General features: G+C 39.5%; 1 non-coding gene across 1 annotated transcript; it reads right to left on the reverse strand.

Moving 5' to 3' along the window:
- Positions 1–381: 381 nt before the first annotated feature.
- Positions 382–483, reverse strand: LOC114234310 (U6 spliceosomal RNA). The gene has a single exon (XR_003620491.1). It is a non-coding gene; the product is annotated as a U6 spliceosomal RNA (small nuclear RNA).
- Between the last annotated feature and the right edge of the window lie 17,687 nt (positions 484–18,170).

Below are 18,170 nucleotides of genomic sequence, written 5' to 3' on the forward strand. Positions count from 1 at the left end.
AATTATAAACAGGTTCATTTATCTCAGGTGGAGGAGGGGAAAAGAACTGGATTGGGACCAGGAGACAATGGACTAAATCCCAGATCTGCCACCTTGAGCTGTGTTACATTAGGCAGATAACTCAACTTCTCTAAGCCCCAGTTTCCAGATCAGTGGAGCTATTACAGAGGGTTGTTTTGGCAAACAAATAATATAATTCATTGCAAAACACCGCAATTTTTAAATATTAGAAATGTGAGAAGTTGTAATAGGATTGACATTATTGTTGGTCTTAACTTCCTGCTTTTGATTGTTGTGTAATCAATGCCTGAGTGAATCCTATCTAAGGTGAGTCCTTCCCAAAAAGATGGAGTGTGCATCTGTGTACACAGAGAATGTAAGTGAGTTGTTCTCCTATTCTCACATTTGTGTGACATCCTTGCATAGGGACCATGCTAATCTCTACTGTTCCAATTTTAGTATATGTGCTGCCCAAGCGAGCACTCTCCTATTCTCATTCTGATGATTGATTTTGTTTAACTTGATTGGGCTAAGGCATGTCCAAATAGTTGGTAAAACACTTTTTTTCTGAGTGTATTTGTGAGGGTGTCTCCAGAAGAGATTAACATTTGAGTTAGTAGACTTAGTAAAGAAGATTATCTTCACCAGTGTGAGTGAATATCGCCCAATCCCTTGAGGGCCTTAATAAAACAAAAAGGTGAAAGAAGAGCAAATTTGCTTTCTTTGTTTGAACTGCCCTTACCATTGGCTTCTCTGGTTCTCAGGTCTTTGGATTCAGACTGAGTTATACCTCCCGCTTTTCTGGTTCTCCAGTTTGCAGTTGGCAGTTGTGGGAATTCTTGGTGTCGATAATGATGTGAGCCAATTCCTGTAATAACTCTCCTCTTTTGTATATCTCTATGTATCTTGGTTCTGTTTCTCTAGAGAATGCTGACATACATCACATTGCTGATGACCAAGAAAGCTTAGAATATAGTTAAGTAGCCCCAAAGATCAACTAATTGGTAGGCAGCATTAAAAAAGGTAATGAAAACTCAACATAAAAGCCTTTCCTCACAAGTTTATTCTATGCGCAGCAATGCTTTCTATATGTAAAATAAACATTTCAGGTGAGTTGGGGGAACCTGGGGGAGAGAGAGAGAGAGAGAGAGAGAGAGAGAGAGAGAGAGAGAGAGAGATTGAGGAGAGAGAGAGAGAGAGAGAGAGAGAGAGAGAGAGAGGGAATGAGAACTCACTATAGGGAGAGAGGACCAGAGAATAGAGAGGCTTGCATAGGGCATTGAACCACACAGAGCTACACTTTAGTCTGGGGTGAGATAGCAGGGGATCCCAATGCATGTTATTAAAGTCTACAAAAAACACGAGTAGTATAAATTTTGTTCAGCCAGCTCCCTATAGCTTCATTTATTTCATATGTCAATATAGGGACAATTTTAGAGCTTGAGGAAACTTTAAAACAAATCCTTAAAATATGTGCACACACAAAAGATAGTGAAAATTTCTGGATCTGAGCCTCAGTCTAACTTATCTACTAATTGATTGCCCTGACAGTTACTTCTTCACATTTAATTTACCCTTCATATTGTAGCCCCAGATATCTTCCAAAATGTGCATCTGATCATGCCTACCCCAACTTTTGTGTGGGCTCAGCAAAATCATGTATATGGCTTTCTCAATCCATTTATAAAGAGGTGCAGTTGAAGAAGCTAAAGGCAAAGGTTTTACTTTACAAATAAGACCATACCAACATTTTGCTTTAACCATGAGTATGGCCAGTAAGTTATCCTAAAATGTAACTTTCACATTGGTCATTGAAACTAAAGAACAGTGCAGAGAAACCTTGGGCTTCTTCTAAGGGACAATATTTTCCTTCTTTTTCTCATTTCTCTTGTTAACTTAATGGACCTCAGAGCCAATTCTGTGGTCATCCTGAGGGCGTGGCTACTGCTTTAGAGAAAGAGCCTGGCCTGCTTCTTTGTTACACTCCACTTGGTAGGGAGATTGGGTAGTTTCAGAACTTATGACACTTACAAGTGTGTCTTGTTGCCCTATAAACTTTTGACATAGATCTCTTTAGGACATCACATAATTACAAAGCCACAAGGTATACCAGGCTGAAATTCATTCGTGACTTTATCTCTCATTTCACATTAGATGCATCCTCTTCATTTAAATAAGCTCATCAGAGGAGGAGGTAGAAGAAGGTAAAAGGGGAATAAAAGGTGATGGAAGGAGACATAACTTGGGGTGATAAACACACAGTACAACATACAGATGATGTATTGTAGAATTGTATACCTGAAACCTGTATAATTTTATTAACCAATGTCACTCAAATAAATTCAATTAAAAATAAATTTTAAAAAATAAACAAACTCATCAGAGAGTTGAACAATGGGCACCAGATGACAGCACTGTAACATGGCTAAAATTCTTTGTGACACTTTAAAAATAATTTGAGCTCCTGCCCCATGCAAAGACATGTAAATCATACCTCCACAGAAAAGTACTTTCTCAAACTAGCTATACCAGTATCTTCCCTCTACATGTCTTAGTGTGCATTGCTGCTGTTCCAAAAACTGGACCTTCAGGTTTTGGTGAGAGTTGGTGTGAGCTCTATCATTTGTTCCTTTCCCCAACTTTTGTCTACCCTCACCTCTCATGTTCTAGAAGGCCTGAGTCAGCTTTGTTACTTGACTGTAGCCCCAACTCCTCACAAGTTATATTTATAACAACCCTTCCTTTCTCCCTCTAGATCCTCTTTCTATTCTCCTCTCTTAAGACCTTTCTTCTTTCAAGCAGGTTCAGCTCACAACTCGAGCCTGCTGCCTAGACTGGACTTTTTCCTCCTCTATTATATAGAGGGCCAATACTTACATTTTCTGGGTTGAAAGGTCTTTTCCAACAGGTTTTGAATACAAAGAAAAAATCTGTTATTTAAATTATTGGTTTTACCTTTTTAATTTCTAATATCTCAGTTCCAAATCTCAATTGACAGTTTCTGGTTCACATGCTAATTCTTTTTCTTTTCTTTTTTTTAATGTTTTTTATTTTGTTTTGTTTTCATTTTTTTTTATTTATTTTTCTCTTTATTTGTTTTACACATGCTAATTCTTGAAGACATCCACTTTATTTCTGAGGTTTTTCTTGACTGCTCTGAACAAAATCACACACATTTACATTTGTTGCTGATTTCTTCTTTCACCGTGATTGAATCTGTGTTTTGTGTTTCTCTAATCCACAATCATTCAGTGTTTATCTACTGCTCATTGAGTCACCTTGAAAACACATGGCACAGGGGTCCACAGAGATTGGCAAGCTATAGAAATTTCTAGGTCAGTTCTGCTTCAGGTCTTTCCTGAACCAGAATTCAGGCATCAAAATATGTAAAGAAAATAATAATATAGAACTGCAAATATATTCTTCCTTTACAGCCAGTTCTAGCATTAAAAGTTCAGTAACTCCTACACAGTTGTAATCTGTTATTTTGAGACAGCAAAGTGTAATATAAATTTCAGAGCCATTGTTTCCTAGTTGCTTCAAGGGATTGGAAGAGCTTATAACAAGCCTGGAGACACTGTGGCTGTGGAAAAGGTGTTGCAGGTGTTTGTAATTTTGTCATGGGACTACTGAAGTCCCAGAGTCATGTGCAAATTTTTAACTAGACAGCCATGGCAAGTGAAGGCTAGTTGGGGAGTGGGGCTGTTGAATCATTGGGATAACCCTGAATCCTAGACCTCCTTGACTGACAACATGACTTCTGAAAATAGCATCTTCCCCAGAGCTGCTGTTGCAGAAGACCAAAGAAAAAGCAAGTGGTGCTTTAAAGAAAAGGAGGGACACTGTTTAATACTCCAGCAGACTCAGAGAACAGCTTTCCAAATCTGAGTGAAGAAACATGCATGGGGCTTTCCTTTATATCTCCCTGTGGTCTTTGTCCCGCAAACATGGATTATGCTTCCGGTCCTTTTCACGGGCCTTGCAAGAAGGCCCCCAGGTGTTGGGGGTCTCCAGGCCATTATCTGATGGTCTGGCCTGGCGCCAGCCTTAATAACCCTCTCTCCCGGGCAGTGCACTGTTCATAGTTTTATGGCCTCTGCAACAGTTCTGCAAGACCAGTATCTGGGAAGGAGGTAGTGACTTAATTAAAGGTTATCAAGAATGTACACTGAGCTTGCTGCCATGGATTCCAATTGCTATCCCCCATATATCAGGGTCACATTGGAATTAGCCCTTTTTAGCCTTCTCACTCCCTCATGTGTGACCGTGGAAATCTCAGGAGCACGCTGAACACAGAGACCTTGCATCTCTCTGCTGCATTCAACAGAGCACTGTTACAATAGGTGATGTTGAATGGGCCAACATTTCCAGGATTATGGTCATTTGGTCACAACCTCACATGCAACAGAAATTAAGGCTTTTGCAGGAAGGTTCTGCTTAATAGTCTTGGAGATCTGGTAAGGACAACATATTAAAAGTCAAGTAAACTAAATTTATCATTTATTTTAGCTGTTCTAGATTGTAGACGACCTCAACTATGGGCATTTCAGAGAAGGAGGAACACAGAGTAAGAGACCCTTGAAGGTGAGATTTTCCTGCTAATGAATGGGCCTTACTGCCAAGATGGAAATATTAGTCTATCCCAAACATGTTTAACACAGAGCTAAGTAAGGTCATTAGCCACTAGAATGGCAATGAATAAACTCTGTTATTAAGTCTGTCATCTCAGAATGAACCAAAAGTCATAGCAATTGTATTAGTGGAGTACTTGGCTTTATGACTGCTGAGGTTCTAACCCCAGAACAACCAATGCCTTTCTGGTTAGACAGACCTTGCTCCAGGGACTCAGTCACCTCTGAGAAATGGGTTCTGTAGTGATTGTCTACTCAAGACCCTAAAACATGAACATTTATATAACTGATAGAGGATAAACCTGAAAAGGTAGCTAAAAAGTCATGGGCCAGAACTGATTTTTGGAAAACTAGGACTGTTATTAATAAAGTAAAAATGTAGGATGTTTTTAGTGTTGACTGATTCTGAGAGATTGAGGGAAAATGTGGTTTAAAATGTCAATAAGATTTGGCAACATGGGGTTTTCTGGTGATTTTCACTAGAACATTTTTGTTTAAATGATAAAGGCAACATTTAGGTTGGGCTATGAAGAAAATCAGAAATTAGGTGGTGGGTGGAAAAGAAGAGTTATTTTTAACTTCCAAATGGAAAATAATAAGCAATTTTGTATGCTGATGAAAATAATACAGGTGAGGAGAGAGATTGGTAATGCAACAGAGAATGGATAACTGATGAAGAAAATTCCTAAAGGCAGCAAGAAGTAAAAGAATCTAGAGGACAGGTAGATATTTTATATTAATAGGAACTAAGGAATGTTCCGATTTGCAATAGGATTGAAGAAAAAGATAGAAAACAATAGATTCAAACAGGTTTATAAAGTTGGTACAGGGAAATTGAGAACATGTGTACCTGGATAACTTTTCCTAATGATGTATGAAGAGAATCATTAGTTGAGAGGGGGGAGGTATATGAGAATAAGATTGTGATTAAAGGACACAAGGCATGAAGGAGCTGCTTTGGACAATAGAAAAGCAAGCTCACTAGAGAGACTTGCTAGGGTTGCTAAACAGTGTTGAGATCAGTAAATGATTTGTGTCCATGAACTTATGGGCAAGTCAGTAATGCCTAATAGAAGATTTCCTCCAGCAGGTTCAGATAGTACAGCTTTGGGGTTAATGCAATAAGGAGGTGAGATTCTTGACTAGGAAAAGGAGAACGACTGGGGGTGGCCAGTGGTTCTAAAACATTGGGACTTGAAGAAATGGCAAGTCCTTAGAAAAATGGTTGCATGGCACACCCAGGCAGATGCTCCCAGGGAACTGCAGGAGCATGGCACAGAAGCAGTTATCTCTGGAACTAGAAAACATTGACCACATGAACTTGGGCCATGAGTATTTCAACACTAACCTGTGTGCACAGGGGGCCAAAAGCCAGAAAATCTTTCTATACTCCCTGGTGCTGTGTAATTACCCTACTACTTGTTATAACCCCCTTTGGGAATTCCCAAGGATTACTGAAGTTGAATTTCTCATTTGCCTGAGAGAGTAGATGGAAACAAAATTAATTTTATTTCATCTAAACAAAGAATTCTAATAAATTTTGAGCACATAGTTTTAGGGATTCTGAGTCATACTTGGTATTCTATGAAGAGAAGTCAAGTGTAATGAGAGGTTATAAAAAAGAACCTAATCTTGACTTGGATGTCAAGGCCTCTCTGAGAAAATAATACTGAAGCTTGGAATTAAAAGATGCATAGAGTTAACCAGCTGAAGAGTGAAAGGGAAGAATTCAAATCTCTAAGACAGGAAATAACTTGATTCCTCCCATGACCATAAAGAAGTTAGAGTAGATGGTGCGTAATGGGCAAGTGGAAGAATGCCCTGTCATGAAGGAGGAGGTATGGATAGGGGTCAGGTTTATTGTGTAGAACCCCGCAATGAGAAGCATAGGCCATATAAAAATGTTCTCTAGTAGACTCATGGAGAATGATTTGAACAAAGCCTAGAAATAATAGTTGCTTGCAGTAATGATGCCGTGATGTAAAGAAGATTCAATAGGTTGAAGACCTATCTTGACAATGGCATTGCTAGTACTGAATTGATGAAAAACAAAAAGAAGTATAACTTCCAGGTTTCGAGCTGAGTTATAGATGGCTGGAAGTTCAGCCTGCACACCACATATCTCTGCATTCGGGGAGTATTTCTGGCCGGTTCTCTCCTGGACCCCTTCCTTAAGGCTTTAATGATGCCTTGTGCAGATTTCTACAACTGGACTTACCACACTGTTAGGAAATTTTCTGCTTATGCACCTGTCTTACCCACAAAACATGGGCATCTTACAGGGAAGATAATTTTACCCACCTCCACGGTAACAAGTCCAGGGCCTGGCACTTGGTAGATGCTCATATATGTTGGCTGAATAAATGAGGAAAGGACTGAATGAATTCAATTTGACAGAAAAAAAATCTGCTTTTTTTCATTAAAGAATTAACAAGTCGATTGAATTAATTTATCAAGCCTGATCAAATGCTTTAGCCTGGAAAAGATGTGAACATTTCTTAGATTTATTAGTTTGCTCTAGAAAATGAAAATACTAATTATTTGTAGGATTAATCACTGAATCTTTCCTTCTAATTTTCTAACTGACAGCTTTTTTAATGATAGTGGTGAAGACATTTACCACAGTTCCAAGGAATTCATCCAAACTTCATCAATTCAAAATCCTAGTAAGGAAGATTAATTTGATCAGACAGCTGTTTTCACTTTGGAGTCTTTCAGACTGGGCTGACATGCAGTCCCACACTGACACATGCTCATCTCTATTCTCTACACAGCTACGCATGCTCTGTGTAAGGCATTGGTGGTGCTGGCACCTCAATTTTAAGGCAATAGAAGTTTTGTCAATCCTAATTCAATAATTTACACTGGATTATCTAGTACATTGCCATATTCTCAGCCATGTCATCATTATAAGACTGTCTCTGCTAATTGCGTTTCAACAAGTGAATCCATTCGTTTAAAAATAATAAAAATAACATTTTAAGGAAGGAAAAAAAAAACAAAAAGTAGAAAACATTTTGTCTGAGCACATTTCTTTTTTAATTGCCTTGAGCAAATTCAACTAGATTTGTCTAAGACCTTTCCCAATTTATAGATCAAAATTAGTTGTCAGACAATATTTATTCAATGAATTGATGAGTGAGTGATTTGCCCACTTAATACCGATGATCCTGGCATGTTTGTGTTCTTCAAGCAACACTTTTGGGTCTGGATTTCCAATGGTCTCAGAGTCATGAAAGCTTAAAAAAAGCTTCTCTCAACCAGGTCTTAATCAGTTACTAGTTTCCTGCTTTTTCAAAACCAGGAATTTAATGTATTAAGATATTTACATTGCTGTTTCAGCCTTTAAGTTTTCTTGAATAAAACTGACTATTTGTTATTGCTCCTGTGGGTGGTTGAAGTGTTTGACTAGAACTCTATTGATTTTGTTTTGTCCCAGAGTTACGAGTTTCTTCTTTCAGTTCACAAACTTTTGGACTTAATCCATCAAATAGGATTACTGTATATTAGTGCACTGGGACAGCAGGGGTTATCTCTAGAATTCTGAGTGTTCATGAAATTAGATACATGGCAATGCATTGTCTATTGTTACTGTCTATTTTCTGTGTCCCCATACATTCTGCTACCCACTAGGGTGGGAGGCTGTTCTCTGAGAAAGACTTTCAAATTAAACAAAAGTCACAGAGAACATGGTGATAATCAAATTCAAATTTATTACACCCCAGGGAGTTTTTACATTGAGCAAGGCGTTTCATCATAATGGTGGGAGGCAGGGACATGAACTTCCAGAACCTTGGGCAAGTCATTTAAACTTATTTTATCTCAACTTTCTCACCTTACGATTGGGTTGAAAATGATCTATTCCCTTTCCAGGGACATTCTAAGAAGAAAATGGATAGGAAAGAGCTTGGGAATTATAAGAAACTATGAATCACCCCACTAAATACATGTGCACTATCATGTGCCTTCTTACATCTCATAAAAGTTTGTTCTTTGAATAAATGAAAGAAAAACCAACACCTTTTGTTCTGGAATCTTGTTTTTCTATAAAATATTGAATACATGAGATTTGAGATACTTGTTAATATCATGATCATTATTATCCTCATTATTGTCACTGTTTTTTATGTGTGTTTTGGGGGGTTTTTTTTGGAAAGTTTATCTTTCATTCAAAGAATGTATTTTCAGGACTTCAGATTGTGTTTGTATGTTGTTATCACTAATTACTAAATCAGAGTGTTCAATGACCTTGACACAGTTTCAAGGGTTATCCTCATATGCTCAAAATACGTTGCCAACTGGCACGTGCCTGGTCTGGGGAGATGGGAAAGCCCTGGGGTTTGTAGCCAGACCTGAAATTAACAGTAATTCTGTCACTTGGAGACATGGCCTTGGCCTAAGGTTGGAAGAGAACCCTTTTTAATGTGAATGTGGAAAATGACAATTTTAAGAAGAGGAATGGGACCTCCATTAAATGGAGGTAGCAAGGAGGTACTGGTAAGATGGGGAGATAAAATGGATCATGTGTTCAAAGCAAAGACACATATTGAAGTAATGAGATGATTGAAAAACACATCTCAAGGTCTATTTATGATGGAGGAATGAAGAAGAGGGCGTATATGCATGCAGGGGAAGCTGGATGTGGATGAGAGCTCTTTTGTAGCAGGGCGGGAAGAGTAGAGATAGTAATCAGCTTTTTGTTTCTGCATCATGACTTTAGTCCCCTGGTCATGATGCATTTGGACCCGGGGGGGCCTTGTTACAGTGTCAGGTGGGGTGGACATTGTGGTGGCATGGTGACAACTAGCCCGACGCTTGAGTAGAATAAATGGACGACCTCTGCCTTCATGGAAACCCTGTTTTGTACATTTTGCACTTAAGTGAGACATATTCTCACCAGCTAACACAAGGGAACTTACGGTTCACAATAATTTATACTTGCAAGGACCTGGAGAAAAACGGTCTTTTGTGCTCACTGATGAAGAAATAATTGAGAGGTATTTTTCCTTTCCTATTTTGTGGTCTGAGCCAGTTTTCTTTGCTGAGTTGTCTTTTATTGATTCATTTATTCACCTACTCATTCAATAAACATTTATCCAGTAGACATTTTATGTCAGGGTGCTGGGTGTGTAGTGCTAAATAAGACAAAGTATTTCTGCCCTTATGAGGCTTACAATATAAGTTAGAGGAGATAATCAGGCAAACAAAGAAAAGATCAGTTAAGGCAGTGATGCATATTATAAGTGGTAACAGGATGAATATGACAGTGGGAAGGGAACTTTTGAATAGATCAGAGAATTTCCCTCTGAGGAGGCTACATATGAGCTGATTTAGACATTATGGAAAAGAGAACAAACAATAGCTCAAATCATCTTATTTTTGTGTAAATGTAGAGGTGGCAGTTCAGGACCAATGTATCAGTTCAAAGGCAATACCAAGAACAGGGGCTCTGTTTATCATTCTGACCTTCATTCCTAATACGATTCCAAAGCGACCGCTGTACCTCTAGGTATCACATATGCACTCCAGTCGGAAAGAGGAGACCGCCGTGCCTGTCAGAGCGGGCTGCATAATTGACGGGGGCAGGAAACAATGAAAACTGTGGGCCTTTGTTTATAAAGCAGCAAAAAATGATGTTTAAAAGTACCAACAAAAATGAAGCTTTTTCTTTAAAAATCTTTTAGAAATGCGTATATAAAGGTAACAGTGATACATGAGTAACAACATAAAGATCAGTTGCAAAAATATTTTGGTACCATAAATTTATATAAGACAAAAAAAATGCTACTAATTAAGGTGACTTCTCAATTGATCATACTATACTTTCTGGGTTGTTTGTAATTTATTAAGGTCATTAAAATTTATACTAAAAGTAAGTTCATTTGCAATCAATATACTTGAAACAATACCTGTAGCTAATTTTTTAAAATTCTCCCAGAGGATAAGGTTAACTTTTTTAGAGAGAGAGAGAGAGAGGAAGGAAGAAAGAGAGACAGAGAGAGAGACAGAGAGAGAAATATCGATGTGAGAGAGAAACATCGATTGGTTGCCTCCTGCACATGCCCCAACTGGAGCCGGGGATAAAACCCACACCCTAGGCATGTGCCTTGACTGGGAATCGAACCAGGGACTTTTCAGTGCATGGGACGATGCTCCAACCAACTGAACTAACCAGCTGGGACAACACCTGCAACTCTTGGCAAATGCAAGATTTACTTGACAAATGACTTTTGATATTTTTTTTAATTTTGAGAAAGATATGCTGATGTAACTATTACTGGAGCTCTTAAGAGTATTTTATAGACTGTTTACAACATGGGAAAGATTTTCTGATAAATTCTTTCAAAGTATACGTTTTAGTACATCCAAAGTTGCTATTGTGTAGCAATTTTTCTAAGGGCAGTTTGTGTAAATCTAAATTTTATTTTAAATGTAAATTTGTGCAATTGCATTTTAATGTCTCCTGTCACATTTTCTGTAGCGTATGGAAGGTCGAACAAGAAGCTGAAAGTGACTTCATGCTGTATCTATAATTCAAAATGCTGTTTATATATTTCATCATTGTATTTTAAGTTAAAAAAAACATTCATTTTAAAATTGTCTTCCTCATCAATAATTTGTTCAACTGCAGCTTCATTTGAAAATTGTGTTCTGTGCAACGCCACTGTTTTCTCATCTAATTTTTACTTGCTTTGTAAAGTTGAAATGCTTCCCACAGAGGACATTCTAAGTTATTTGCAGAATCCAAATAACTCCCTGATATGCAGCGTCCATGCCTATGCTGCTACTTGGTAATACCTCACTGACAAAGTGTAGCGCAGAGTGCTGGCCTTCCTATCCTGGTGCTGAGGGTGAAGTTAATGTCTGTGCAGAAGTGCAGTTAAGGGCCCCAGGGAAAATGGCAAACTGGCCTCCCAAGGCGTCCCAGTGTGCAGCCCCTAAGCCTGCAGATGCGGGCGATGCAGCTGCCATCTCTGCTGCCATTCTGGGCCCACCAACTTGAGCCAATGGTATTCTGATCGACCAAGGCATGTGTGCCTGGCTGCCAGGCCAGTTGCTCAGGTGCCCACACTCTGTCTGTCTCATCTGCGGAGTCTGTTATCACCTGGAGAATCTCTGATGTTCCTGGTCGTGCTCTACTGTCCCATTGGACTTCACCTGTTAAATGATCAAATCCCATTAAGTGTCATATGAGTCATGCCACTGGGTTGGGAGGTATAAGTAATAACAATGGGCTTATAAGAAATGTTTCCCTTATTTCATTGAAAAATGAATCTTTGTTAAAGATGCACTGTTGCCTGTAAAATCATGATGGAGAATAGGCATTCCGTGAGTTCAAGGATGAAGGTACCAACAGAAGAATGGTAGAAAAGGACCAATAATCAGGTTAGCATAGTTCATTTTTAAAATCCATGCATTACTTTTCTAATTGTTACCTTGCCCACTTTGTTAATAAGTCTCAGTGCTGTGATGGCTGAAGGAGAAGGAGAATTATTGATTCACAGAAAGTGGGTAAAGAATACCCAATGGATGACTAAAATCCCTTTCAATAATTATTTTCTTTTATGAAATTCACATGGGACACAGATTTTCTTGCTCAATGGGCCTTTTTTGAGAGCTCTCAATGGGCCTTTTTTGAGAGCTCTATCCACATACAGCTGAAGAAGGAGAATTACTGATTCACAGAAAATGGGTAAAGAATACCCAATGGATGACTAAAATCCCTTTCAATAATTATTTTCTTTTATGAAATTCACATGGGACACAGAGTTTCTTGCTCAATGGGCCTTTTTTGAGAGCTCTATCCACATACATCTTCCATATGTCCTTATCACAAATCAGGTAATTTCATTTTTTCAAGGTCCCCGACATTCAGCTAAACCATTAGCCACTTTCCAGTTTCTCTATTTTTCCAGGCAAGGTGACCAACATGTACCCCTCAAAGTTCTAACCATTGGGTGAGTATTTCTTCGCCATCTTCTTGAGCCCTTGAGTGAAGCTGTGATGCCACAGAACTTCAGTGTGACCTAGTTTCCATACATTGTATAGAGGCACTTGAAAGCCTGGTTCTGCTTTACTGCTTCCCAGTATTTTCATCATGGAAAGCTCTCAATGGAGCCCTGGGTGTGGATTAAGGACGCAAGAGTAGACAAAGGGGTAGGCACTCAGGTAGTATGCAAGACTTGCTCCTACAACTTGCTGTGACTTATTGGGCTAGTGATTTGTATTCCACTTCTAATTAAGGATGGTGTGCTGCTAGGAATGCCTGGCTTTGTGGCCTGATGGGTCAGGTGATTCTCACTTCACAATGGAAAGCCCAGGTTTCATCTTTGTCTGGTGCTCCATGATTGGGTGTTGAGTTTCCACTAAAACCCAATAGAAAGTCAAGAGCTATTATTCAAAAATCAAACAGATATATATTTTCTCCCAAACCCTGCATTTCTGTTGTGCTTCTCTTGGTGGGGATTGACCTGGGTTCCATGAAGCATCTTCACCTTCCATAAGCACTTTAGCATCATCGGACCCAGTGGATCATAAGGCTTGACCAATAACCTGGTACAGTTACAGTCACCATCTGATAATGGTTTGTATTGTAATTCTTTAAGACCCATCTCTTTGGTTTAACAACCTGGATCATCACCTCCTGCCCCAGTTTTCAATGGTGGAACACATTTCTGCAATTCCCCAGGGATGCGGCTCTGGACTTTACATTATATTATGGTCAGATGCTTTCCCTGGGACCCTACTCTAGGTGTCAAGAAGCCAATATATGCACTTTACTAACTGTTTAGAACAGTTATTCCCAGTAAGTACTCTGGATCTGGCATATGTACAGGTTCTTATTGGTTCTGTAAGGGATATGTAGAGAATGTTAGAATAAAACAATGGAGAATAATAGAACCAGGTCCTATTAATGGTGGGATGTAGGGCTATCAAGGAGCCAAAGAATGAGTGTTATGCCATGAACTAGTGTTTAATGAAATCTGAAGAATCGGATATTTCCCTTTCCCCACTGCACAATTATCCTGGAAAATGGCCAGAGGTCCCCTCATGGGAGGTTAGGATTAAGATTCATTGCTTTTGTGCTGATGTGGTTGGAGAGCCTTTTTCAAGGTTACTCAGCCTCCCCTTTATTCAATAAACCTTGGCGTCTTTAAATCGGCTCGGATTGGGGTAGCATATATGAGGAACTAGGACTCTCTTGGTTGCCCTATGCTTATAGAACTTAATTTACTTATTTTGTTTTTCCTTTCATTACATGAGGAACTTAGGGGGATGCCCATTTACTTATTATCCCCCACAAAGATAATTTCACAGCAGATCATTCTGACCCCTAATGCTGTGGTTTTGGTCCCTAAAGTCCCCTGGCTATGGTAATCACTGCCTGGCCTTAGCCATGCATAATTGTGTTGTTCCCTCTGAAATTAAGGAAACGATTTCAGCCACAGTAGTTCCTACTAGTGTCCATGACCTTGAGAGAAGAGTTAGGTTTGGACAGGGGGCATTGCACATATTAAATCCACTCCAATATTTATATCTCTGAAAGTCTCTGGAGTCCCTCTTTCATTATGCATTAAGAAATTGCTGGCATCTTAACTTCAGTTAGTGTGGGCCTTTGTTGAACCCACGTTTCAGTTCATCAACCAAGCAACTAATTAGAGCAACTTCCTGCTGCTTGTGCTAAAACATTGGATTCAGAAATACTTCAAAATGTGTTAAAGACATATTAAGTGGGATTTAAAGTTATGCTGTTTCTCCGTAGCCTGGCAACTTCAGAACCCTTTCCTACACTTATTTCCCTAATTGAGCAGCTATAGATAGACAAAGCTTTTCAGTTCTCCTGCAAAATACTAGTATGTTTTCTCTCTTAGGTCTGACATTGCTATTGGCCCCTGGGAAATGCTGACACCTGACTCTATGTCTAGGTTTGCAGGTACAGAAAGATCTTAGTGAGGAAAGAGGAGACACAGGGAATGCAACCAAATACACTGAAAACTCTAGGAGTGAGGATGCTTATAGGCCCTTTGAAAATGTCAGGAATAAATAACTTCACTTGGCAGGACGACAAAGAAAGTTCAGTCAGTGTTAGTGATGCTGTTGTAATTAACTTCGTTATTAATAACAGTAAAGAGCAAAGGAAAGGCCAAAGATTATAAGCGTGTTATTTGGGCAGCTCCACCAGGAAGCTAAAGCTTTACACTCCCCAGAAAGTCGCCGGTCTACTAGTATACCCTGCAGATTGCTGCGGGGAGGAACTGGACAGGGAGGAGAATAGAGATAGACGCATGCCCAGTAAGGTTGGGGTGACCTTGGGGAGGTACCTGCCATCAGTCACACCAGAAACAGGTCATTGGCCAGAATGGGTGTGGCCACTTCAAGGGCACATTTAGCATATTTAACCTCCTAAACAAAGTTTGCTGTCTTGTTTTCTCTTGGCGTGTTGCACCTGACTCCTGGCTTGTGGGGTTCTCTCGCTCCTGCTTCTGGGCATTCCTCCATGTGGCCCACAGCCATGTGGACCCTCACACACAATGGCCTAATGGACTAATGGACTGTAACTAGCCTGATGCTGAACTGGACCTGGCTGCAACACAGAACAGAAACTCTGGACACTGGCTTTGCTTTTAGCCTCACTGAGACCCCAGCTATACTCCTATGACTGGAATGAGACTTTGGAAACCCAGGGATGTAATTCCAGGCAAATAAAGCTTTCAGCCATATCTCAGCCTCTCCTGAGGACCTCAGAAATGTTTATTTCAGTGGTACTCCAAGAACCCTAGTCCCACGGAGAAAGACCACCCACTTTTCTCTGATACTATTAAGCATTCAAGTCTCCAGGTTGATTGTTACTGTATCACCTCTTCATTCTGATTCCTAGGATTTAATTTCCCAGTAAAAATACTCATTTCCATACAAAATACCTGGTAAAATTGTGGGGTTAAGTGATATTATAGTTTTCAAACCCCTCTTTCAAAATATTAGTTTAATTTTAACTATTTCAACCCTAGCTGTGTTACATTTGGATTGCATTTACAACAAACCCCACATTTTCAGTATGTGCCACGAGTTACTTTTATCTTTTATAAACATATCTAATGTTGATAATAAAAATCATTTCACGCCAAAATCCTTAATTTTTTTATGCCTCTCATATGGTCTATGGCCATAGCTACTCAATCTCCCTGAAATTTTGCTCTCCCTTGGTCCTTGAATTCAAATGAATACAGATTATAATGTAAGTAGCTGTTTAACCAATGAGTGTTATCAGATGGCAGAGTCTGATTCCTTATTTTATTCTGGATTTTTATAGTGTTAAATCCAAAAAGATCAAATAACCTACCTAAAATTTGAATTTTAGGTTCTTAAAAATTTCTGGAAATTAAGAAATTGCTGGTTTGGCCTGACTGGGTGAGGACAAACTTTCCCAATACTGGAAAGGTGACAGGGATTTTTGTAATGTGTTTGAGACCCCTTTCCCAGTCACATGACACACCGGAGAGGCATCAGCACCTGCAGTGGGGAGAATGTGACTGCCAGGGCTGCTGTACAGGCCCTGAGATCAAGGCCTTTCAAGCCTCACTGGATGGCCGGGGGCCCTTCCTTGGAATTGGCAGAGAGGGTGGGTGAGGGGGAAGGGGCAGGAAAAACCTGTCTCTGAAGGAACCATGAAGGCTTGGACCATGAGCTTCCCAGTGGTAACCACACTGGGCGTGTAAGACTGGAGTCCCTGCTCCTATTTGTATAGAATGAGGTAGTTGGTTCCTCAACTAGAAGTTATGATAATATCAAATTGTAAATTTAAGGATGAATAAAATTTCATAAACTTGCTTAATAATTATTTGCTGATTAATTAATTTTGAGGCACAGTTTAGGAAAAACATCTTGCTTAGGTTGAACTTGAAATTGCTCTTTTGATCCAATCTGTGATTAGCTATAAGACTATAGCATTTCTTGGTGTTAAAACTGTAGGATTTACTTAAAAGGAACTATTTTAAGAATCACTGGGCTTATTTTGTAATAGGGACCATGTTATGTATTTTGACATGCAGCATCTTATTTAAAACTGAAAAAAATATATACACAAAATCCTGGGGCTGAATTTAATCCTGTTATTGTATTTTTCAATTCTATAAATTCTATTTAAAAATAATTTCTAGTTTCTTGCTAAGATATTGATATTTTTGTTGCACTAGAATTCATAATTGATTGTTGAAGCATTTTTTATGATGTCTGCTTTAAAATCTTTGTCTAATAATCCATCACCTGATTCTTCTTGGTATTGGCATCCATTCATCTTAATCAAGTTGTGATATTTTGTGTGATGAGTGGTATTCACCTGTGCCTTAGACACTTGGTCTGTTATGTTAGGAGATTTAAGGTCTTGTTTAAATTTTTCATTTTTGCACATAACCATCCCGTTTAGTTTTTGCATGCAGGTTCTGGTGTGTGGACTGTGGTTCCAATGGCAGTTTAATTTACTGAGTCTTTGGAATGCGATTTTGGTTTGCTTGGTTTTTCTCATGCCCACTGGTCCTGCTTGTGCTGCCTGAGGTGTGAAGGGTTCTGTCAGGCCTAGCTGCTGAGTGTCTCTTGTTGGAGGATGGGTGTAGAGGGAAATCCTACTGGTCCCTCCGATCCCTCTTCCCCGACACTGCTTGGGTGTCTCTGGATAGATAAGGAGCTCATTTTAGATTGTGTTGACAAAGAGCCTTCCCAGAGGAGACTGTGCATTTCTTCCAGCTGTTTGCAGCTACTTCTTTCCCATGGTCATCCCAATTGATCCCCTCCCTTTTGCTGATGGTGTTGGGCTCACCTGCTGTCTGAGGAGCCGCTGCCCATCTCAGGGAGGAATGATTCCACCTGGAGGGCTTTTTGCTGCTAGGTTGGGGGTTGTGAAGCACACATCTGGGTTGCCTTCATCTGCTATGTGTGGGATGCAAGGTTCCCTGTCCATCGTGCTGTTCCCCTAAATCTCAGGGACCCCAGCAGCTCTCTTTCTTTTTACCCATCTTTCAGAGTCCTCCTTTTGAGCCATTCTGAAGCTTGTAGTTTTGCTTAGCAGAGAGGATTTGGCAGAAACTGGTTAATGTCGTGTCTGGACCTGAACTCTTGGGGTTGGATTTATTATAACAGTGAGAGAATTTATGTAATTGCCAGGTCACTCCGCTATATATGAGAGTCAGGATTCAAACCTAGGTTTATCTCAGCCCAAATTCTATGTTCACTGCTCTACTCAACTACTCAACTGCCAATTTTTAAGGAGATATTAATAGAAAACATCCACTAATAGTAAAAATGTCTTTCCACCCAGGACTCATGTTGGGCATATGGATTTGTTTTATTTAAGTGGTGTGTGTGCCCGAGTCTCCCTACCCTGAGTGGTAAATAGATATTGAGCCATAGATACCAACATGCTGCCTAAGCAGAGAAATGCTATTTTTCTGGGCACCATTTACCAGTGCAATCACTCTCTAGTTTTTCAAATACTCTCTTCTCTATGGCTCTCTAAGTTACATTCCTCTGCCACACAATGCCTTT

The sequence above is a fragment of the Eptesicus fuscus genome, chromosome 17 (genome assembly GCF_027574615.1).
Source record: "Eptesicus fuscus isolate TK198812 chromosome 17, DD_ASM_mEF_20220401, whole genome shotgun sequence".
NCBI lineage: Eukaryota > Metazoa > Chordata > Mammalia > Chiroptera > Vespertilionidae > Eptesicus > Eptesicus fuscus.